The sequence below is a fragment of the Coenobita brevimanus genome, chromosome 42 (assembly GCF_032717465.1).
Source record: "Coenobita brevimanus isolate Jiangsu-jjx chromosome 42, ASM3271746v2, whole genome shotgun sequence".
Lineage (NCBI taxonomy): Eukaryota > Metazoa > Arthropoda > Malacostraca > Decapoda > Coenobitidae > Coenobita > Coenobita brevimanus.
The window spans coordinates 15,698,205-15,721,957 of NC_136995.1; positions in this window are offsets into that span (position 1 = coordinate 15,698,205).

The window sequence follows — 23,753 nt, forward strand, 5'->3', positions numbered from 1 at the left end:
CACAATTTCCCCCATTAATCCCCAACAACACCACAATTTCCCCCATTAATCCCCAGCAACACCACAACTTCCCCCATTAATCCCCAACAACACCACAACTTCCCCCATTAATCCCCAACAACACCACAACTTCCCCCATTAATCCCCAACAACACCACAACTTCCCCCATTAATCCCCAACAACACCACAACTTCCCCATTAATCCCCAACAACACCACAACTTCCCCCATTAATCCCCAACAACACCACAACTTCCCCCATTAATCCCCAACAACACCACAACTTCCCCCATTAATCCCCAACACCACCACAATTTCCCCCATTAATCCCCAACAACACCACAGCTTCCCCCATTAATCCCCAACACCACAACTTCCCCCATTAATCCCCAACACCACCACAATTTCCCCCACTGCTGGTACCCTTTACAAAATATCAGTGTTCGCATGTTAATTGCCCCGTGTATGTATGTATGTATGTAAGTATTTGTAAACTCTTTTCTAGTTTTGGGATATTTTCCATTTATTTCAGTTTGCTGGCAGATTGAATTTTGCATGATATTTCCTTTGATGTTTGTTCTGTATATATGTATTTGTGTGAGGTTAGTAATTGCTCTCTGTCTGTCTGTCTGTCTGTCTGTCTGTCTGTCTGTCTGTCTGTCTCTCTCTCTCACTCTCTCTCTCTCTCTCTCTCTCTCTCTCTCTCAATTCCATACGGCTACTGGCTGTCGTTTGGTGCACTTACGTAGAGGAGAGATCAGTTGTAATGAATGTCAGGACTCCATATTATAGTAATGCAAATCATAACAGATGGCATGATAGATATATATATAGGAATTTACATTATCATAATACAACTCATAAAAGATAGTATAATAGATAGGAGCACCAGTCAAGGTGTGCCCTCAGCTGGACCTTTCATGTTAGATCACTCTCTAAAGCTGCTTCAGAGAAACTTGGATCATTGTACAGAGTCCGTAACGTCTTCACTGATGAGAAGTTAGCTATCATTTACAAGATTCGTGTGTGCTGTCAGCTGGAATATTGCTCACCCTTGTGGAATGGATGTGGAGAGGTTGCACTAAAACAACTGGACAAAATTCAGAACAAAGCTATTGCAGTTATTAATAACCCTACCATTGCAAATGAACTACCTCCCCTACAAATAAGAAGGAATGTTGCCTCCCTTGCATTATTTTGTTGTAGAACTTGTGCCTATCAGAATTCTTTTATTCCTGAAACTGCATTTCTTTGAAACTCGCTTCCCCAGAGTGGCTTCCCCCCATACTTCATCCTACAGCTGTTCAAGCCCAGCTGTTACAAATTTTTAATGAATGGAGGACACCTGTAATCTGCTGGATGGATTTGATTCAGTTGCATTTCCTTCCTCTGTTCTGTTATTGTAAAAAAAAAAAAAAATACATAGCCCAGTGGCAGCATAAGACAGTTCTTCGGTCATACATCCTTTCCAGAGAGAGAGAGAGAGAGAGAGAGAGAGAGAGTTCACCAGTGTCCCTCCCATGCACGACCTGGCCAACGCTTCCTTGTGTCAGTTTGTGAGTCGGTATCTAACTTAACTATCCATCTATTTATCTATGTATGTACTGTATCTGTATGTCTATCCATCTATCTGTGTAGTATACCCAGACGCAATAATCCCGGAAGGGGTGGCCACAAACGAATCGCCTCCATGTCACCCCGTCCTCTGTCTTTAGGCTACCCTCTCACAAACTCTGCCCCCTCACACCTAGAACTTTCCACCCTGTACCTCTTACACCTCTCCACTCCATCCCTCCACATCGTCCCTCCATCTCCCTCCGCCACGCCGATTCCCGGAAAGAAAGTATCAGGAAAAAAAGTAACAGTAAAAAACGTAAGGGAAAGAGCTAATCTAACCTAACCTAACCTAATCTAACCTAACCTAACCTGACCTAATCAAACCTAACCTAACCTGACCTAATCTAACCTCACCTAACCTAGGAAAAGTTGTTACTTTTTTACTGTTACTTTTTTTCCTGATACTTTCTTTCCGATTCCCCGCCACGCCACCTCAGCCACATACTGTATACTCTCCTAGCCAATCTCTTACCTTCCACTCGCTCCACATGGTCAAATCACCTCAAGGCACTTTACACCACTCCACCCCGTCCCCCCATCTCGTCCCTCCATCTCGTCCCGTCTCCCTCCACCACACCACCTCACCCACATGCTCTTCCCTAAGCATTATATACATCATTCCTCACCTTTCCACTTGGTCATATCATCTCAAAGCCCTTCTAATGCTCTCTGTCACATCATACAACAATTATCTGAATCATTTTATACTGAATTGAATGATCCGAGGGAAGACATAAGCGTCGGTGTTGTTCTCGTTGTGAAGAAAGCGATACCTGGCAACTCTGGCTTCTCCCTCCTCACCTGTCGTGCGCAGAGGTGACGTTCATATGCGCACAACCACCTACCAACTTTTCTCACTCTCTCTAATGGTATGTATGTCACCGAACGTCATTAAAATACGAAATGTTATCACAGGCAGTAGAATCTGAGTACAGAAGTGAATTTTAAGCAGTGTTATAGTAATGATGGAAGGGAGATCACACGGGGCAACGAGAGGTTTGAGAAGGGCGGCCGCTAGTCACGTGACCGCAGCGTTGTCAAATGTACTTCACCTATGCCTCGTGAATAATGCTTGTAATAACGTAAATACCATTGAATATCATGAATTATATACTGTTAACCACCGTTTAGTATGCCAGTTAGCTGAGTGAGTAATTAGTCGATGAATTAGTAGTTAGAGATGGTTGGATTACGTGGCATAGTACAAGGTGTGATAACGCCGCCTGGCCAACCTCCCGCATCCTCTCACTTATGCCTCGCTAGTGACTGTGGTAAGGTGTGGTGAAGAATCCCCGTCATTTCATCGTTGTTTTCGCCGTCATTACTAACTACCCAACTACCCGCGGGTGTGATTAGCGTCCCACACGACCGTGGAGCGTGTGGAGAGTGACGAATTGGCAGGAAGAAAGGTGAGCAGAGAATTATTTGAGGTTAATTAAGACCACGTGGTCCTCTGTTCTGCAAGTAAATGTCTTGCGTGCATAACTCAGTGACCCTCGGTGCTCTCTCTCTCTCTCCCTCTCTCTCTCTCTCTCTCTCTCTCTCTTTCCTTCTCCGTAGTTGGATAAAATCGCTCGGTAGCAGAGGAGTAAACTAAATAGGTCACCGTCTGGATTTACGTTATGAGATAATTATTTTAAAGGAGCACATGGTTGGATATAGTGATAGTTGTTGTTATTGATGTTTTGGCCCCATCCTCATATTAATGTGAACCCGGTGGACTGCAGGCTGATGTTGCTCCTCTCCTGCCGCCCACCATCTGCCTTTCGGGGGATAGGGAGGGAGTTGAGGGACGTTTATCCAGCTGGGCAGTAGAGGGCCAGGCTATATCGGTGCCACCACGTGAGGGCATCCCCCTCCAGCCACACCACGTGGTTTAAAAAAGCGTAAAAGTCCACGTGGTTTAAAGGACCAGCGTAAAAGTCCACGTGGTTTAAAGGGCTGTGTTAAGAAGGATCAGGCTATTTAAAGATTTTTTTTTTTTTTGTAATGGGGTATGATTTATATTGCCTTTAACCTGTTTGTTTATATTATTACCTTTATATGCATTTTTTTTTTTATTTTGGCCGTTGTAGAATTATCATTCTGTTCATTCTTCTTCCTGTCTGTAGTCCCTCTTACTCATTCCTTGTTATACTCCCTCTTGCACACTTATACTCTTACTCATTGATGCTTCCTCTTACCCACTTATACTCCCTCTTCTCATACTCTTACTAATACTCCCTCATACCCACACATTTTCACAATCTTTCTTACTCATACTTATTCATGTTCTTGGTTACACTCATACTCTCTCTCTCTCTCTCTCTCTCTCTCCCTATTATTCCATTCTTCACTCTGATATATTTTCAACCAATTTTATGCCTTCTGTTTCCTTCCTCTTATGTCTGTCTCTCCTTCATTCCTCCCTCCCTCCCTCCTTTCTCATTCTTCTTCTTTGTCACTCTCCTTTATTCTTTCCGCTCTCCTTCCTTCCTTCTTTGCTTCCATCCTTCCTTCTCATTCCTGTTCTTTGTCACTCTCCTTCACTCCTCTCGCCCTCCTTCCTTCCTTCTTTGCTTCCTTCCTTCCTGCTCATTGCTGTTGTTTCTGTTTGTCTCTTTCCTTTACCCCTCCCTCCCTCCATCCTTCCTTCTGTCTTTTCTACCTACCTTTTTCCTTCCTTCATTCCTGATTTCTCATTGCTATTATTTCTTTCTCCTCTTCCTTCCCTCGCTCCTTCCTTCTCTTCATCCTTCCTTACCTACCCTTCTTCTCATTACCTCCGCCAAGGAGTTTATGTTTTCACCCCTGTCCGTTTGTTGGTTGGTTTGTGAGCAAGGTTACACAAAAACTGCTGGACGGATTTTCACGGAACTTGGTAGAAGAATGGGCCTTGTCCCAGAATAGACTCCATTAAATTTTGGTGCGGATCCGGATGAAGGTGCGGAGCCAGGATTTTTTTTTTTTTTTTAACTTTAACATGGATTGGGCGTTTTTCGATATTTTCGTAAAATTTTCAGTGAATATTGCATGGATCTTGATGAAAAAAATCAGGCATATTTAGGATGTTCGTATCCATGAATGTGTACAGTTTGGCGCGGATCCATATAAAATTCCGAATCTAGCGGATTTAAATATGCTTTTATAGGGGGGTAGTATTTTTCCAGCTGCCGCACAGTAACAAACAGGCCTACAAACTTGCAGAGTTGTACCTAATAACAAAGGTGAGGATTACGTCATAGCTATATTGCGCAATAGCTGCATTTCGCAGTAGCTGTAATAGACACATTTTGATTGAATTAAAAGGAACTGCATGTTGGGCCTTGGCGGAGGTATGCACTCTACTGTCATTCTAGTTGGTATTATTTCTGTCAGTTTACTTATCCCTGCCTCCCCCTTCGATTCTTTTCCCCACTTCCTTTCTCCCTGCCCACCTACCCACCTACCTACCTTCTCGCTGTTGTTTTTTTCTTTCCTCTACTCCACCCACCCTCCTTTCCTCCTTCCGTCCTTCCTTCCTTCCTTCCTTTGTCTTCCATCCCCTCCTTCATACTTTCCTCTCTGTCTCTCCTTTTCTTCTATGTTCTTTCCCTCTCTCCTTCCTCCCATCATTAACTCATTAATTTCCTTTCCTCCTCCCCTTCTTTCACTTCCATTTTTTACTTTTATCCTTTCTGCCACATTACTTTCTCTGTCTGTCTGTCTGTCTGTCTGTCTGTCTCTCTCTCTCTCTCTCTCTCTCTCTCTCTCTCTCTCTCTCTCTCTCTCTCTCTCTCAAAATTCCATACCGCTACTGGCTGTCGTTTAGTACACTCATACTTCTCGCACTCGCTGATGCTTCCTCTTACCTACTCATACTTCCTCTTGCTCATACTCTTACTAATAGTCCCTCATACCCACACATACTCATAATCCTTCGTACTCACTCATACACTCACTCATACTCGCTCATTCTCACTTACCCATGTTCTCTCTCTCTCTCTCTCTCTCTCTCTCAACTCCATACCGCTACTGGCTGTCGTTTGGTGCACTTACGTAGAGAAATCCGTCGTAATGAAGAGGTTAAACTGGTTATGGAAAGCACGTTCCTGAAATGTACAAGTGTTCTGATGGCAAATATATCGAGTAAAATTTGACATATTACGTAAGAAAATGAAACAATAACGTGAAGAGAAAGTGGATGTGCAAGTGAGTTTGGTGACAGGATGATGCAGTGAGCTCAGAGGAAGATAATGTTGTCATGTGCTGTTATACTTCTTAAACGCTGACTTGGCCTGACCTTGCTGTCACTCCATCATGAATGCTGAGTTGTACGAACACAGGAACACTAAAATGTTTGTCACGAAGAAATGCTATGGAAAGGATGTAGAGCCGTGGTATTGTCCTTTTCTGCCTCTGAGCTACGTGAAATAAACTTCAAAAGGACGATAAATGCTATGGAAAGGATGTAGAGCCGTGGCATTGTCTCATGTAACGCTAGGAAAACCAAATATATACAGTTTACTAATAGATATTCCCTGATTCCTATATTACCTTCGATGCTACTAATATTCCTATCTCCAAAACTATTAAAATTCTGTGTCTTACTTAACAATGCCCTCAGCAGGACGTCTCATGTTAGATCATTTGCTGAAACTGCTTCAGGGAAACTTGGATCATTGTACAGAGTCCGTAACTTTTTCGCTGTCGAGTAGTTAGCTATAATTTACGAGATTCATGGGCGCTGTCAGCTGGAATATTGCTCACCCTTGTGGAATGGATGTGGAGAGGTTGCACTAAAACAACTGGACAAAATTCATAACAAAGCTGTTGCAATTATTAATAACACTACTATTTCAAATGAACTACCTCCCCTACAGGTAAGAAGGAATGTTGCCTCCCTTGCATTATTTTATTTCAAAACTTCTGCCTTTCCCCGAACTGCATCTCTTTGGAACTTGTTTCCCCAGAAGGGTTTCCTCGTGAACTTCATCCTTCGGCTGTTCAAGCCCAACTGTTACTTATTTGTTATGAATGGAGGACACCTGTAATCGGGTGTATGGATTATTTTTTTTATTCAATTGCTTTTCCTTCCTCTTTTTTGTTGCTGTAAAAAGAAAAAAAAGTAGCCTAGTGGCAGCAAAAGACTTCTTGGGTTCTACATCTTTTCAAGAGAGAGAGAGAGAGAGAGAGAGAGAGAATTTGGCCAGTGTCCCTCCCACTCATGACCTGGCCAACGCTTCCCTATGTCAGTCTACGTGTCGGTATCATACTTAACTGTCCATCCATTTACAGTATGTATGTATGTATCTATCTGTCTATCTGTCAATCTGTCTATCTGTCTATCCGTGTTGTATACCTAGACGTCATAATCCCGGAAAGGGTGGCCACAAACGAATCTCCTCCATGTCACCCCGTCCTTCTGCGTTAGGCTGCCCTCTCACAAACTCTGCCCTTTCACACCGAGGCCTCTCGACCCTGTCCCTCATACACCCCTCCACTCTGTCCCTCCATCTTCCTACGCCACGCCACCTCAGCCACATATACTCTCCAGGACAATCTCTCATTTTCCACTCGCTCCACATGGCCAAACCACCTCAAGGCACTTTACAGCACTCCACTCCGTCCCTCCATCACGTCCATCCATCTCGTCCCGTCTCCCTCCACCACACCACCTCACCCACATGCACTCTCCTAAACAGTCTCTCATTCTCCACCTTTCCACTTGGCCAAACCATCTCAAAGCCTTTCCAGTACTCTCTATCACATCATATAACAGTTATCTGAATCATTTTATACTGAACTGTATGATGCGAGTGAAGACATAAGCATCGGTGTTGTTCTCGTTGTGAAGAAAGTGATGCCTGACAACTCTGACTTCCCCCTCCTCACCTGCCGTGCGCGGAGGTGACGTGGATATGCGCACAACCACCTGCGTACTCCTCTCACTCTCTCTAATGGTATATATGTCACCGAACGTCATTGAAATACGAAATGTTATCAAAGACAGTTAATCCTGAGCACAGAAATGAATTTTAAGCTGTGTTATAGTAATTATGGAAGGGAAGTCACACGGGGCAACAAGAGGTGTGAGAAGGGCGGCCGCTAGTCACGTGATTACGGTGTTGTCAGATGTACACAAACTGTGCTTCGCGAATAATGCTTGTAATAACGTAAATACCACAGAATATCATGAATTATATGCTGTTAACCACCGTTGAGTATGCCAGTTTGCTGAGTGAGTAATTAGTCAGTGAAATAGTAGTTAGAGATGGTTGGATTACGTGGCATAGGACAAGGTGTGATAACGCCGCCTGGCCAACCTCCCGCATCCTCTCACTTATGCCTCGCTAGTGACTGTGGTAAGGTGTGGTGAAGAATCCCCGTCATTTCATCGTTGTTTCCGCCGTCATTGCTAACTACCCAACTACCCGCGGGTGTGATTGGCGTCCCACACGACCGTGGAGCGTGTGGAGAGTGACGAATTGGCAGGAAGAAAGGTGAGCAGAGAATTATTTGAGGTTAATTAAGACCACGTGGTCCTCTGTTCTCCAGGTAAATGACTCGCGTGCTTAACCCAGTGACCCCCGGTGCTCTCTCTCTCTCTCTCTCTCTCTCTCTCTCCTTCTCCGTAGTTGGATAAAATCGCTCAGTAGCAGCAAGAGTAAACTAAATAGGTCGCCGTGTGGATTTACGGTATTAGATAATTATTTAAAAGGACCACATGGTTGGGTATAGTGGTAGTTATTGTTGCTGTTAATGATGTTTTGGTCCCATACTCTTATGAATGTGAACCCGGTGGACTGCAGGCTGATGTTGCCCCTCTCCTGCAGCCCACCATCTGCCTTTCGGGGGATAGGGAGGGAGTTGAGGGACGTTTATCCAGCTGGGCAGTAGAGGACCAGGCTATATCGGTGCCACCACGTGAAGGCGTCCCTCTCCAGCAACACCACGTGGTTTAAAAAGGCGTAAAAGGGTCGACGTAAAAGTATACGTGGTTTAAAGGGCCGGCGTAAAAGTCCACGTGGCTTAAAGGGCTGTGTTTTGAAGGACCGTGTTATTTAAAGACTTTTTTTTAATGGGGTATGCATTATATTGACCTTAATCTGTTTGTATATATTGTTACTTTTATATGCATTTATCTTTCTGTTTAGTCCATTTTATACTTTCTTTTTCATTCTGTTCATTCTTCTATCTGTCTGTACTTCCTCCTACTGATTCTTTCTTACTCATAGTTCCTCTTGCTCACTCATACACTGCTTACTCATTGATGCTTCCTCTTACCCACTCATTCTCCCTCTTATACTAATACTCTCCCAAACCCACACGTACTCATAATCCTTCGTACTCATACTCTCTCACTCCCACTCCCACATACCCATGCTCTCTCTCTCTCTCTCTCTCTCTCTCTCTCTCTCTCTCTCTCTCTCTCCATTATTCCATTCTTCACTCTCACTTTGATACAGTTCAACCTCTTTAAGCTTTCTGTTTCCTTCATTACCTCCCTTCCCTCCCTCCCTCCCTTCTCATTCCTATTAATTCTGTCTTTCCCCGACTCCTCCCTCCGTCCCTCTCTTCTACAATATGATGCTTGTCACGAAGAAATTCTATGGAAAGGATGTAGAGCCGTGGTATTCTTTTTCTGCCAATCAGCTACGTGAAATAAGATGCAAAGGGACGAAAATCTGGGCCAAGTTAAGGTGAAAATAGTATAGCATAAGTAACTTTATTAACCAGTCTCTCAGTCACCACTTCCATTTTTACAATTTCTCACATTCCTCAGTCTTTACAGTATTCCTATAGGCCTCCCCTTTTCCCCCCCTACTCTCCCACTCTTTCACTCACATTGCAACTTTTCATTCTGTAATTTGCATGTTAAACAATCCTCTCTCCATGGATCTTTATCACTGCCACTCTTAACTCCTGCTCTCCTCACTCTCCCCCCTCCCTCTTTCTCTCCCTCCCTTTTTAATTAATCTGACCATAATTACCCACTTCACCGCCGCCATTACAATCAGTCATCGCTTCTTCCCTGTGTTCGCGTCTCTATATTGTTATCAGAACCAGATGATTTTAGTTGGTGGGGAGATGTCTCGTAATAAGTGTGCTATATTCCTTTCACTTTAACTTGGCCCAAATTTTCGTGTTTTCCCAGCCTATTTCATGGAGCTCAGTGGCAGAGAAAGACACTACAACGGCTCTCCATTCTTCCCATATCACTTCCTCATGACTAGTATAATTTTCCAGTGTTAATTCATTGTTAAACTCAACGCTGATGATAGGCAGATGGCAATTTTAGGCCAGGTTAGAATAAAAGGAGTATACACACTATCTTTACTAATACCTTCAACGAGTGTGTGTGTGTGTGTGTGTGTGTGTGTGTGTGTGTGTGTGTGTGTGTGTGTGTGTGTGTGTGTGTTACCCGCACGTATTTTTTTCATTCATATATTTTTTTTAGGGATTTTCTTTCACGAATTTTCCAATTTTCCTGTTTATTATTTCTCTCTCTCTCTCTCTCCCCCCAACTTTCCTCCCCAGAACTCTAATCCTTCCTCCCTTGCTCTAGCTTTCCTCTTCCCTCCCTCCAGCGTTTTCACTTCCTTCTTACCTCCCTTCTTGCATCATTCCTCCTCTCCCTCCTTCTAAAACTCTCTTCCTCCCTACCTCCAGTGTCATTCAGGGAGAAGAATTACTGAAAAGCACCTGGAAGTGTTAATAATGTGTGTGTGTGTGTGTGTGTGTGTGTGTGTGTGTGTGTGTGTGTGTGTGTGTGTGTGTGTCCCTCTACATGGATCACACACCTACATAATTCGCCATTTATGAGACAATTCTTTGATGGACGTAGGTAGATAATTAACGTGTAGTGATGTAATACAGGTAGATAATTAACGTGTAGTGATGTAATACAGGTAGATAATTAACGTGTAGTGATGTAATACAGGTAGATGATTAACGTGTAGTGATGTAATACAGGTAGATAATTAACGTGTAGTGATGTAATACAGGTAGATAATTAACGTGTAGTGATATAATACAGGTAGATAACGTGTAGTGATGTAATACAGGTAGATAATTAACGTGTAGTGATGTAATACAGGTAGATAACGTGTAGTGATGTAATACAGGTAGATAACTAACGTGTAGTGATGTAATACAGGTAGATAATTAACGTGTAGTGATGTAATACAGGTAGATAACTAACGTGTAGTGATGTAATACAGGTAGATAATTAACGTGTAGTGATGTAATACAGGTAGATGATTAACGTGTAGTGATGTAATACAGGTAGATAATTAACGTGTAGTGATGTAATACAGGTAGATAATTAACATGTAGTGATGTAATACAGGTAGATAATTAACGTGTAGTGATATAATACAGGTAGATAACAAACGTGTAGTGATGTAATACAGGTAGATAATTAACATGTAGTGATATAATACAGGTAGATAATTAACATGTAGTGATGTAATACAGGTAGATAATTAACGTGTAGTGATATAATACAGGTAGATAATTAACATGTAGTGATGTAATGCAATAACCACGTTGTCTGTACATTTTCTCGAACACCTGGGGCGGTATTCTTATGTGGGGAGGAAGCTTAACACTTTTTCCCTACCGATTTATTTCTGATTTGGGTCCGTTACTATATTCTTGTGTGTCATGCATGCAATCTATATATTAAAAAGGTATAAGAAGCAAAAGAGAGGATACTAATGGGTAACTTGAAAAATATATCGCAAAGGAAGAGGTGTTAGGGAGCTTCCTGAGCCGAGTGAGCTAGGGTCTAGTAACGATTCAGTTTCAAGTGCTGGTTAGGGTTTGTTGCTCACGTGTTGCCTCTCAGGGACGAGCGACTGGTCACTTGAAGTAAATGTGTGAATTGAATAGCCTAGCCCCGGGCCCTTACGCTCCTGATGTGGCAATACTGAACTGGAGGATGGATGGAAGGATGTATATGTGAAGTGTGTGTATCATTTGATGCTGAGAGAGAGAGAGAGAGAGAGAGAGAGAGAGAGAGAGAGAGAGAGAGAGAGAGAGAGCCCTTGTATGACTCTGTAATAAGGTGGTGGAGTCCCCAGCTTACCCTCTTGAGAAGCTTAACTCATCTCCCCTCACTCTACCCTCACTGCCTTTCACCTCCCCTCATTCATTTTCCCCTCTTACTCCTCTTTCCCCTATCATGTTTTCGTTCCCCGTTTGCGTTCCTTCTTTCCTCCTTCCTGCATCGTCTCTCCATCATCTTGTGTCTCCTCTTATTTCTCTTCCCAGTTTCGCTAATATTTTCCTCCATTCTCTATTTTCTCCCTCGCTGTATCTTTTCGTCTTGTCCACCTTCCTTTCGTTTCTCTTACTTTTCTTCCCACCACATTGCTTCATTGGTATGCTCTTCTTCCTCTCTCTCTCTCTCTCTCGTTTCTCATACATCCTTGCTTCCCTCTTCTCTCGTCTTCTGTTCCTTCCCTTTCCCCTCCACTCCACTACTCTCCCTGCCTCTCTTCCCTCCCTTCCCTTCACGCGTCTCCACTTAGTCTAGACAGACTACCATAATGTTGTCTAAGGCTTCCCCCTACACACACACACACACACACACACACACACACACACACACACACACACACACACACACACACACACACACACACACACACACACACACACACACACACACACACACACACACACACACACACACACACACACACACACACACACACACACACACACACACACACACACACACACACACACACACACAGTTATCTCTCTGCTACCACTCGTCATCTCTCCTTTCTCTCCTTCCTCCTCCCCCATCCCTCTCTCTTAGTCAGCTGTCCCCTTCCCATTTCTCTCTCCGATTCCTCCCCTCCCACCTCTCTCTCTCTCTCTCTCTCTCTCTCTTCTCCCTTCCTGCTCCCCCCACACAGATCAGAGACAGGTAAGGGCGAAACAGGCAGGTGAGACGGAAGTAACTTAATTGGATTATAAGTGATGAAGAGCACTGTCTTCCCCCCCCCCCTGCGGGAGAGGGGAGGGGGGAGGGGTGATGTGAGGTGTGTGAAGGAGGGGGGGAAGGGGGAAGGGGGTGTTGTGGGGTGTGTGAAGGAGGGGGAAGGGGGAGGGGGTGTTATGAGATTGTTGAAGGAGGGGGAGGGTTGTTGTGGGATGGGTGAAGGAGGGGGAGGGGTTTTTGTGGGGTGTGTGAAGGAGGGGGAAGGGGGAACAGATAAAATAAGAAAAGGTAAATGAATAAACCGTTGTAAAATGAAGGAATGTCAGAGGAGACTGTAAGGAGAAGGAAGAAAGTGGAGTAATAGGATGGAACGAAAAATCTGGAAGGAAAAAAAATAGACCATAAGGATACTTCCCAGGTAGACGAGACGGCGAAGTAGACAGTAGTGATGGAGGGTGAGGCTGGGATAAGGTAGAAAAGGGGGGCTGGGAGTGTAGAAGGGGGGAGGGGAGATCAGACAAATAAAGCAGTAGAAGGAAACAAAGGAAAGGAGAGGAAGATAAGGAGGAAGAGGAAGATTGGAAAGTAGACGAGAACAGGTGAGACATGAGGGAACGAAGAGGACAGGTAGAAGTACGGAGGATGCAGTAGTAAACAGTGGGTGAAAAGACGAGAAAGTCTAGTGAATGAAACCGAATGGGAGTGAATTATAAAGGTGAGGAGCCGATGAATAAGATGGTGCATAGGGTGGCGATAAGGATGATGATGATGATGATGATGATGGGAGGAGGAGGAAGAAGAGGCTGACGGGGAGGAAAGCTGAAGAGAAGGAGGAGTTCTGTGAAGGGGAGGAGGGAAGACGAAGAGAAGAACTGATGTTTGAAGATGAGGAAAGAAGAGAACGATGATGATGATGAGGAGGAGGAGGTGGAAGAGGAGGAGGACGTGGAGGAAGAGGAGGAGGAGGAGGAGGAAAGAGGAGGCGGGACGTACTTGTAGAGGAACTGGTGAGTGGCTCTTGACATGTTACGGAAGAGAGGACGCGGGGGAGGGAAAAATAATTAGAGAGAGAGAGAGAGAGTGGATGGGGAACAAATCGCAGAAATAATAAAACGAAAAATAAAAATTAAAGATACGAGAATGATAAAAACAGAATATACTGTACACAAATATGGGAAGAATTGTGAATATAATGAGAAAATGATAAATGAAATGGAAAGTGATAAATATTTTTTTAACTTCTGTAGGTTGTGATATTTAGCTTACTCACAGCCGCCTTGCCTTACCTATAGCCTCTTTCTTCCTGTCTTTATCTCCTGCTTCTCATATTCTTCCTTCCCTCGGTCAAAAGCTCTTCTTGTCTCTCCTCACCTGCTCCCTTCCCAGGCCTCTTTCTTTCTCTACATCCTCATTATCCCTCCCTCTGTTCCCGCCATCTCCTCATCCTTCCATCTTCCCTCCCTTCCTTCCATCCTTCAGTCTTTTCCCCTCTCTTATTCTCTTCCCATCCCTCCTTCCTTCTTTATATCCACGTATCCTCTTCTTTATCCACTTTCTCCCCATTCTTGATTCCTGCCTACTTTCAGTCTCTCCCTTTTCCGCGACCTCTTCTACACATCTCTGGCCTTCTCTTCATAACTGTCTTTTCTCTTTCCCTGTGCATTCCTCTTTCTCCATCCCTGTCTCTCTCCCTCCACCACAAGTGCCACTCTCATACACCAACCAAAACTACCACCGTCCCTCAGCCACAACTACCACAAACACACGACACCCACCACCACTACCACAACCCCCCGTCCCCCGCCACAAATCAACCCACCATATCCACCAATTATGTGGCTTTTTATTTACCAGGTTTCTTCCCCAGGAGGGATAAAAGTTCATAACGAGGGAAGTTGGGCTCATATAACTACAAGATGATCCCCCCTTCACCCTCCCCAGCCTCCAGCCCCCTCCCCCCCCCGGGATACACATGACGCTGGTTGTGCTGAGTGGGTTTGTGAGGGATTTTATGGGACTTATTAAACCCTTCTTACTCATTTTAGGGGATTTTATGAGACTTGTTAGGGGATTTTATGAGTCTTATTAAACCCATCTCACTGTAATTTATTGCCGCGTATCTTTCCCCATCTTCCTCTTATCTTCATGTCGAATATTTCCTTCATTTCATCATTTTTTTTTTCTCACTACCCTTCTCATGACTCGGCTAACTCTTCGCAGCCCTGCTTTTCCACCTCCTCCCATTTGTGTGTGTGTGTGTGTGTGTGTGTGTGTGTGTGTGTGTGTGTGTACTATATAAGTTCTTCAATCTTCCTCTCCTCAGATTGAATCTACTTTTGTCTTTCATTCTCCTGTGGTCTCTGTTTTGCATATATTTACCACATATTTTTCCCATTGCCTCTTAATTCATCTCAGGTTAATCAGTTCTCACCCCCTTTGCTGTCTTCCCCCTTTGCCCTTTTTCAGTATGGCCCTTTCCCTTTCTCTCGTGCTCTCTCCACCCCCCTCACTTTTTTTTTTTTTTTCTAAGAGTAATTCCAGTGCCATATTTCTTCAGCTTTCTCCAGTGTCGCTTTTTTCTTTCATCACATCTCTCGCTCTCTTCATTTTTTTCTGTGCTATTTTCCTGCCGTTCCCCCTTTGCGTTCTTGTTCATGCTATCTTTTCGTCTTTTCCACAAGTAACTTTCTTTCCTCACTTCACCCCTACTTTTCCATGGTCACCTCCACTTTTTTCTCCCTCTTTTCTCTGTCATTCTTTCCTTCGGTCTAGTTTTACCTTCCTCCTCCCCACTCTGTTCTCACTTCCATTGATCATTTCCTCCACCTATTCTCTTTCTCTCTCCTTCATTCATCCACCCATTTTCCTTCGCATCTTCCACAATAAATTCTCTGTTATCATCTCTCTTTCTCTCACCTTCAGCCTTCCATCCATGTCCTTCGTATTTTCTACAGTCTCTCTCTCTCTCTCTCTCTCTCTCTCTCTCTCTCTCTCTCTCTCTCACCTTCATCCTTCACCCATGTCCTTCGCATTTTCTAGTCTCTCTCTCTCTCTCTCTCACCTTCAGCCTTCCATCCATGTCCTTCGCATTTTCTACAGTCTCTCTCTCTCTCTCTCTCTCTCACCTTCATCCTTCACCCATGTCCTTCGCATTTTCTAGTCTCTCTCTCTCTCTCTCTCTCTCTCTCTCTCTCACCTTCATCCTTCACCCATGTCCTTCTCATTTTCTACAGTCTCTCTCTCTCTCTCTCTCTCTCTCTCTCTCTCTCTCTTTTGGACTCCCCCGCGACCCACTTTGACCCCTCTCTTATCCAGGCACTCTCTGACCTGCATACGAATGGCTGGGAATGAGGGTTTGGTGTCTGTCCCTGCCCCTTCCTCCCTGACCCCCCCTGACCTCAACCCTTTGCCTCCCGAATTCTGTAGGGCGTGGAATATTGTGGGGATGGGACCTAGCGTACTGCCCTTCGCCTACCAGCTCTTAGTCTCAAAGCTAATGGTCCAGTCTTTAGGGCATTTCGTAATTAACTTGAAAAATGACCTCAGCTTTGACCTTTACGTTGGTCTGTGTAGTAATGAGTTAAATCAGACACTGACCTAAAAGCATAATAATAATAATAATAATAATAATAATAATAATAATAATAATGACAGTAATACTAATAAGAGTGATAAGAGTACTACTACAACAACAACAACAACTACTACTACTACTGCTACTACAACTACTACTAATGATAATAATAATAATAATAATAATAATAATAATAATAATAATAACAGTAATACTAATAAGAGTGATAAGAGTAATAATAATAATAATAATAAAATAATAATAATAATAATAATAACTAATAGTAATAGTAGTAGTAGTAGTAATAATAATAATGAAAATAATAATAATAATAATAATAATAATAATAATGTACTCGGTAGGTTTTGTTTTTCGTGTAATGCTACTCAGAGGGTTGGCACCGTTGCACCTAGACAATCAACCCAGGAAATTACCAAATACCCACAGTTACGATACAGGCAGCGAGATATAAGGCCAAAGAAACACAACACAGACGCCAAAATATCCGCCAGAATAAACACAGTATTTAGAGGAGGTGGAGATGTGTGCTGGGTTGTAGACTGAGAGAACAGGATATGGGGATATTGTATGCAGTGGTGGATGTGTGAATATCAGAATTAAGGGATAGGTCTGAGAGTAACACACACACACACACACACACACACACACACACACACACACACACACACACACACACACACACACACACACACACACACACACACACCAGAGAGAGAGAGAGAGAGAGAAACCGTGAATTTGAGTCTCTTTTATCTGTTTTTTCTTGAAAGGAACAATTTACAGGCTCCTGGCCTTTGGTTCCTTCTTCCTTGCATAAAAAGAATGTTGCACCTATTACATATGTAAAAAAAAAATACAGATATTGTAATGGAGACGTGTATATGTCATAATTGTATAAAAAACTACATTGTGAAGCGTAAACATTGTATAGATATATCTTTTAAAACTGTGTTGTGTTGATATGCTATGTGTGTTGTGAAAGTTGTATGTGGTTGGTGTTATTGTGTGCGGCCATTATGATCGTGTGTGTGTGTGTGTGTGTGTGTGTGTGTGTGTGTGTGTGTGTGTGTGTGTGTGTGTGTGTGTGTGTGTGTGGTTAAGTCACGTGGCGTTTCAACGTTTGAGCTTCCTAAAGGACCACCGGCCTGCTGGGGACGCTGTATCCTTCCTCCACCCCTCCCTCACTTCCCTCCCACCCCCCTTCACTTCCCTCCCCTACTCCCCCCACTCCGTCTCATTTCTCCCTCACTTCATCACACCACCCAATCTCCTCCCTCACTTCCCCCCTCACCCCATCTCCTCCCTTCTTCTCTCCCCCCACCCCATCTCATCCCTCCCTCACTCCCCCCACCCGATATCCTCCCTCCCTCGCTTGCCTTCTCCTCTCCCCTCCATCTCGTCCTTTAGGAGACGGATCCATGGTGAGGCTAACAGTGTGCACTTTACTGGATATTCACTGTACTGGATATTCACTGTACTGGATATTCACTGTACTGGATATTCACTGTACTGGATATTCACTGTACTGGATATTCACTATACTGTATATTCACTTTACTGGATATTCACTGTACTGGATATTCACTATACTGTATATTCACTTTACTGGATATTCACTGTGCTGGATATTCACTTTACTGGATATTCGCTTTACTGGACACTTACTTTACTGGACATCCACTTTACTGGCTATTCACTTCCTCAGGCTATTTGCTTGACTACTTATCCACTGTTCATGTATTTTTGTCTGAATTTATTGTCACATGTGTATTAGTTATTTGACCATTATACTTTACATGAGAGAGCGACTGAAACGAGGAAGTGAAGGAGCGTTGTGGTGTGGATGTGGATGTGATAGGAAGCGTTAGGAGAAATACATTGAGGTGGTTTGGCCATGTGGAGAGGATGGATAGCGAGAGACTGACGAGGAGAGTGTATGTGAATGAAGTGGAGAGGGGGAGAGGGAGGGGAGGCCGAGGATGAGATGGAGGATGGATTGGAGAGGTATATGGGAGAGGGGGGGTGTCAGCTGGGGGGAGGGCAATGAAATGGTGGGGGACAAGGCGACATGGAGGCGATTCGTTTGTGGCCATCCCTTACAGGATCAAGGCGTCTGGCAATAGGTAGATAGACGTTACACAGGATACCAGTCCAAGATATATAATTATAGGAAAAGGTAGATGATGATGAAAAGACTGACGGCAAGATACGTAAAAGGGAATGATATAAAACAGGTGAGACCCAGGTAAAGGTGTGCATTGAGTAAGCTGCCTAATGAAGTAAAAACATGTCACGGATAAACTAGAGGGAGGTAAACATTTTAACTCAGAGTCCGTCATACAAGGGAGAAGGGAGGAATTAATGGGTGAAAAAATATGCCTTGCGATGCAGTACCTAGTTAAATGACAAGAAAGGAGGAAGGAAGATGAGATGACGCGAGATAAGGTGGAAGGAAAGTGAGCTGACATGAAAGAGGGTGGAGGGAAAATGAAGTGACGCGAAAGAGAGTGGAAGGAAGGTGAGACGACATAATGGATGGTGGAAGGAAAGGGAGATAACATGAAAGAGAGAGGAAGTAAAGTGCGATGACACGACAGAGGGAGGAACGAAAGTAAGATGACATGGTAGAGGGTGGAAGAAAGTGAGATGACATGAAAGAGGAAAGAAGAAAAGTCACGACATGAGGGAAGAAAGAAGGAAAGTGAAATGACGCAAAAGAATGAAAGGGAGATGACATAAAAGAGGAAGGAGGAAGAGTGAGATAATATGAAAGAAGGAGGAAGGAAAGTGACACAAAAGAGGGAGGAAGGAAAGAGATGACATGAAAGGGATGAAGGAAGATTGGGAGGCAAGAAGAAACAAGAATGATGGAGTGGGATGAAGGATGGAGGGAGCGAAGGAGGATGAAGGAGGGAGGGAAGGAGGATGATAGAGGGAGGGAAGGAGGATGAAGGAGGAAGGGAAGGAGGATGAAGGAGGAAGGGAAGGAGGATGATAGAGGAAGGGAAGGAGGATGAAGGAGGAAGGGAAAGAGGATGAAGGAGGAAGGGAAGGAGGATGAAGGGGGAAGGGAAGGAGGATGAAGGGGGAAGGGAAGGAGGATGAAGGAGGAAGGGAAGGATGATGAAAGGGGAAGGGAGGGAGGATGAAGGAGGGAGGAAAGAAGGATGAAAAAGGGAAGGAGGATGAAGGAGGATGAAGGAGGGAGGGGATGCGATCGTGTTGTACCAGATCAGTTTAATTCCAGGTAAATTAACTATTGATTCCGATTCTGTAAAGCCTCCTGGAGCCTCATCACAAGGGATTAAATTCTCTTCCTGATCTGAGCCTCGGAAAAACGTTTGTGTGGTTCCGTTTAAGGTGAAAGAAACGTTTTTGTTGATTTAGTAACAGACTGATAACTGGGTGAGGAGGAGGGTAGATAGAGGTGTAGTGTGATGGGTAGATTTTGAGAGAGAGAGAGAGAGAGAGAGAGAGAGAGAGAGAGAGAGAGAGAGAGTTATTGTTAATTAAGGTCAGGAGGGTTTAAAAGATGAGTCTTATTGATGCTATTAACTCACATGACATGCTTATCTGCTCTCTCTCTCTCTCTCTCTCTCTCTCTCTCTCTCTCTCTCTCTCTCTCTCTCTCTCTCCTTCCTTCTTTCCTTCCACCTTCCCTCCCTCTTTCACGTCTTCCCTCCCTGCCAGAGCAAACGTGGAAGGAAATGAGCCAACAGTGAAGAGGAGCAGAGGTGACTGGGGAGGGGAAGGGGAGGGGGGCTGTGGATGAAGAGGGAGGCATACGAGGAAACTGAGAGAGGGAGGGAGGGGTGGAAAGGAAGGGAAGGGGAAGAACAGAGGAAAGGATGAAAAGAAGAATTATACGAAGGACGAAAGCAAGGAAAGAGAAAATAGCGACTGAATACTTTGTTTTAATAAGGGTAGTAGGGTGATGATGATGATGATGATGATGAGGAGGAGGAGGAGGAGGAGGAAGAGAAGGATAATAATGATGATAATGAGGAGGAGGAGAGGGAAGAGAAGGATGATGATGATGATGATGATGATAAGGAGGAGGAGGAGGAAGAGAAGGGTAATGATGATGATGACGATGATAATAGACGTACAGGATACAAATACATCCTTCCTGTTATAATAAGTCAGTAGGTCAGGTAAACAGGTTAATTAGGGAGGACTTCTGACGGGTATTTCTGGTGGGCATTAATTAACCTTATATCCTCCTACAGACCACCTTCCTTTAACTTTTATTTCGATATTTACCGTCAATAAAGAAAAAGTTCCTTCATCGTGAAAAACAGCCAGTGCGGGAATATTGATGGACTTTATTGCTCTAGTAAGGATAACATGGCGGAACTCAGGTAAGAACTGCATTAATGAGAAGCTTATCAGTCAGGTGTGAAGTAAAAAATAGTAATTAATTCCAACCTGTAATTAAGGTGGTCTGATATGCTCTTTCTCTGCGTCTGTTGAGTGCACACACACACACACACACACACACACACACACACACACACACACACACACACACACACACACACACACACACACACACACACACACACACACACACACACACACAATTTATCTTCACTGTAAACACAAATTTCACTGTGGGTGTATTTTATCGATAACGGACATATTTAGGTATACATCAATGAAGTGTGGTATAAAGACTGAAAAAAAAAAGTTTGATAATTGTGAAGAACTTATAACTGAACAGAACATCGCTATACTCATGGTGGAGGAACAATTTTTCTTTCTTATTAATACCAGAGTAGGCTGTGGATTTTTTTTTTCGTTTTTCATTTTTTTTTTTTCGAGTGAGAAAATATGGCAATACGTGCATCATTAAAATATATCTTGTGAGTTCGCCGGTCATAATTGTCGTACCAAATTGTGATAGATATTAACAGTAATTACAGAAAGCAATCACCTGCGCTCTGCTTAGCCAGGATTTCCCACCGATTTGATGACTGGCGACAAATTTACCTGTGCAGCGCTACCTGTATTTACCTGTATAAAATAAATGAGTATCCTGATGAGAGCCGCAAGGGTCTCACTGCCTTGATGACCAACTAATAGAAATTATCTCATGATGTGTAGAGAAAGTAATAATTTTTTGTCACAAACTCAATATTATTCAGGAATTCTTGTTACTTTTTATCAGTTCCTAATTTGCAAAGTCGATTATCCCAAAGCACCTCATCAGCATGCATTATAATCAATATCCTTTATGTTTTGCTTCAGGTAATTGGGTATACATGAAGGACCACTGATGCCGTCACTGTTTTATGATCGAGGAGAAGTATATATCAGGACTATTTTATCTCAGCCTGTTCATTGTGCCACAGAAGAAAAATTTATAGAGAACAGTATATTAAAGTGATGATTTAGAATAAGTAATACCTGTGCTTAAATTACTGAAAGGTAATATATAGTTTGTTGACGACTTGGATCCTGTCAGTGAAGGTTGTGATAGAGGTACACATTAGCTTAGGAAATAAGGGAAGTGAAAGATTAACGGAAGATTAACCTGTGTAAAAAGTTAATATGATGTCTTGCTGTATGTCCAGTCTTACAGGAGGAAAATAAAACTAGCCAGTCACTTAGAATCAATAAAAGAAAAAGTCCCTCAGTTAACAGTGACTAATAAAGATGGAATCTGTGTAGGTGAAGCGTTAAATAAATCAGTATGAAGTGAATACATGTACAGTTGGCCACATAAATTTGGGTCAGGATCAGTGAAAAGCTGAGGTCTGTCCATACCTCTTGACGGCCATGTATCACAGTAACTTGGCCATTTCGTCTGATATTTGACAACCCTGTTCATTTATGTCTCTGCCACCAAGAAACACGTGACCGTCAAATCTGTCAAGTGTTCCAGGTGTCAGGACCATATCTGTACAATGATGCTGTCCCAGATTTACATGTGGCCAATTGTATTTTGTGAAATATGATTCCTTCCTCTTTACAGGTGAGAATGAATGGTACGTGAGAATGAATTGTACATGAATGGTACGTGAGAATGAATGGTACGTGAGGATGAATTGTACATGAATGGTACGTGAGAATGAATGGTACGTGAGGATGAATTATACATGAAAGGTACGTGAGAATGAATTATACGTGTGTATAATATTCATCCTTCCTCTTTAAAGGCGAGAATGAATTTACGTGTGTATAATAATCCTTCGTCTTTACAAGTGAGAATGAATTTACGTGTGTATAATATGAATCCTTCCTCTTTGCAGGTGAGAATGAATTTACGTGTGTATAATAATCCTTCCTCTTTACAGGTGAGAATGAATTTACCTGTGTATAATAATCCTTCCTCTTGACAGGTGAGAATGAATTTACCTGTGTATAATAATCCTTCCTCTTTACAGGTGAGAATGAGATTACCTGTGTATAATAATCCTTCCTCTTTACAGGTGAGAATGAGTTCGTGATGAGCCTTGTTAATTACCACACACCTTTGCAGGTATGTATATTACTGGTGAATGTGTGTGTATTGCCTCTTCTCTGCATTTTATTACCTTCACTTGTTTTTATTATCTTTATTTTCATCTTGTGTTCACTTCTGTGCGCTTAGTATCTCTATTTACACTTGTGCAATGATAAAAGATAAAAAAAGATAGCGGAGATGTAAGGATATTAAGAGAGGTGTTTAAAGTGGAATATGAAGAAAGAAAAAATATTACTGTATGATTTAAGGTTCAGAAAAGAGGGAAAATGAAGGAAAGGGGGTAATTGTGAGCTGAGAGAGAGAGATGGCTGTGTGATTGGTGTGCTGACAACCAGTGAACAGTTTCTCAGCGACGAGATAGATTGGAGAGGGAGGGTCGTGTGTGTGTGTGTGTGTGTGTGTGTGTGTGAGAGAGAGAGAGAGAGAGAGAGAGAGAGAGAGAATTTGATTTATTTCCTGACAGTCAGTGAATAATTTCTCAGCACGAGATAGATTGGAGAGAGAGAGAGAGAGAGAGAGAGAGAGAGAGAGAGAGAGAGAGAGAGAGAGAGAGAGAGAGAGAGATTTTCATTTCATAATCTTGCCACAAAACAATCCACACACTCCTCATCTTAAAAGGATAAAATAACATCGTCTAATTGCCCAAGGTTACACACGAGACCATTAAAGACCTTGGCAACTCGCCCCTTTAGCCTTATGTTGTGAAATATATCCAGGAACAGGTATATGACCCCAATTACTGTAGTATAATTAGTCCAGGTGCTATGTTCTCTGAGTTAATAATTCCTGGTCTAATTTGCATCTCATACTGTTATTTTTACTCTGAAAAATATATCAAAAACTTAAATTACCTCTATATGACTTACTACGATGTTTTTTCAGAGTACAATTTCATGCCATTGTTTGTGTCCCCCCCATTTTACTCAGCAAAAATTAGCATAGTTCAGTAAATTGCCCTTATTGCTGACATATTCGTCTTTGTACCCGTGGCAGGTGATTTTTTGCGACTTAATGGCCCAATTAGATGGAATGCATTAAAGCAAAGTATCCTTGTCACACAGGTTTTGTGATCAGACTGCACGCTAGGGAAGTATACAGTATGGTTGGAGACAGGGCTTGGCAGGACAGGGGTAGTTTATAATGGTGTGGTGAGG